Source organism: Dipodomys spectabilis, unplaced genomic scaffold (genome assembly GCF_019054845.1).
Source record: "Dipodomys spectabilis isolate Male_0828 unplaced genomic scaffold, ASM1905484v1 ptg000205l, whole genome shotgun sequence".
NCBI classification, from domain to species: Eukaryota; Metazoa; Chordata; class Mammalia; order Rodentia; family Heteromyidae; genus Dipodomys; species Dipodomys spectabilis.
The window spans coordinates 1,701,027-1,702,963 of NW_024870882.1; the positions used below are offsets into that span (position 1 = coordinate 1,701,027).

At 31.4% G+C, this 1,937-nt stretch overlaps 1 pseudogene; it reads left to right on the forward strand.

Moving 5' to 3' along the window:
* The first annotated feature begins 1,533 nt into the window (after positions 1 to 1,533).
* Positions 1,534 to 1,630, forward strand: LOC122122157 (annotated as a pseudogene).
* Positions 1,631 to 1,937: the final 307 nt, after the last annotated feature.

Consider the following 1,937-nt stretch of genomic DNA (forward strand, 5'->3'; position numbering starts at 1 on the left):
ATTGCTTACTGCTAATTCCTGCATCTCAAGGAATTGTGGCCCTGAAATGTAGGAAATGAGAAATTGAGATGGGTATTCAATTACTTTGTTTTGACATGTTGCATGGGCCTTGGGGGGAAGTCTTGCCCCTATTATCTGATGATGCAGGCAACTGGGACCTGGGATCCTAGAACCCATGGTTACTGCAGAAGAATAATATTTTTTAGACATCTTAGCAAAATTTGGGCATAATCAGTAGGAATGCTTCAGAAATATGGAGAAAAACAGCCTGGGACAAGAGAGTTAAAAGAGTAAACAGAGCAGCAGAGTAAAATCCATTATAGATTAGAGGAAAACATTGTTTTTTACCATGTGGATTCAGAAGACCAAGAACAGTTACAATGTATCACAAGTTTATACTAAAATCATTGCATTGATACTTTTTATAGTTTAATATATATTTTAAACCTAATTATTTATATGCCAACTCTATTTATTGGAATAAATAAGTATCAATTTATTTGTCCAATTATCAACTAATTCCAGTAAGTTTCACTGTGTGAAATATAAAATCAGCACATATAAATAAAAAATATATAACTATATATAATATAATTAAAAGACACATGTTTTGCATTGTTCTGTTGTAGTTACTGTATCAAAGGCAACTTTGTTTTAAAGTATTATTCCATTATCTCTACCTCAGTGTTTGATAGAGTTAGACCTAAAACTTTACCATTTGTAGATTTACAGCATGGAGACAATAGGAAACACTGTGATTAAAACATTATCAATTTAATGCCTAATAATGAGGAGAAATATATGGACTTCTGAAAATATTTGGTGATAAAAAGGCAGTAGTGTAAGTTCCTGCCTGGTTGGATGGTAGACAGGCCAGGACCTTAAGTAATCATGCATCCCAACAATTTTTTCACCTTCTTGGCTTTAGCTACTTTTGAAATGGAAGGTATAATAAACAATTATATTTTGATAAAATACCTTCTAGTCTGAACAGTTCTGTTTGAACTGTTCATCTCTCTATGATCCCTTGTAACCAAGATTAGTTTTGTTCCAGTAAGACAATCTATGCTGTCAGGGTAAGATGTTCTGGTTTGTCTGTTCCCATATGGAAAAAGGGTAAAGGCTCAGGTAGACATTTGTGCCAGTAACACCTCATTTGGGAAAATGTCAGCTGAAGAAGTTTAGAAGTAGCTCTCAAGCAATGCTTACTTTGAATCCATTAGGTCCACAAAGCTAATTCAGTTGGATAAATTAATACTTGAAAAAGCCATCACTTTTGGACCTATCTATAAATAATTGAGAGTATGATCAAATTCGAAATCAAAAGACTTAAGATAGTCATTCACAAAAAAATTTGCAAATGTGAGTAATCAACTGTTCAATATAATTTTTTCCACTATTCACAGAATTTAAGGGAAATAAGATCGATAGCATTGTTAGGAACAATAAGGTTTCCTTGTTACAAGTAGGCACCCATAGGTATAAGCCTGTATAAAGATTGCTTCATTGACTACATAATTTAGAGGATACTACATGCTTCAGCAGCATGTATACTCAAATTACAATACAGATATTAACATTGCACTTGCACAAGGATAATATGAAAATTTGAGAAGCATTCCATATTTTTCATTCTTCAGATGCAAGAAATGAAAACAGTTATTAAAAAGTTGATTACAAAATTACAAGTATAAAAATACACACAATTCATATAATTAAATTTAGTTTGACATCAGTGTATTAAATCTTCACCTCAGATAGGCGTTTACATAATATAAACTTTACAAAAATTTTCAAATTAGACAACATTGTCATTTTATCCCAAAGAAAAATAATATTAAGACCTAGAAAAAAAAGGAATAAAACTGTTTCTATATGGAATTCAATCGGAAAGGACATGTTAATGAACCTATATATTATAAAATAATGTAGTATTC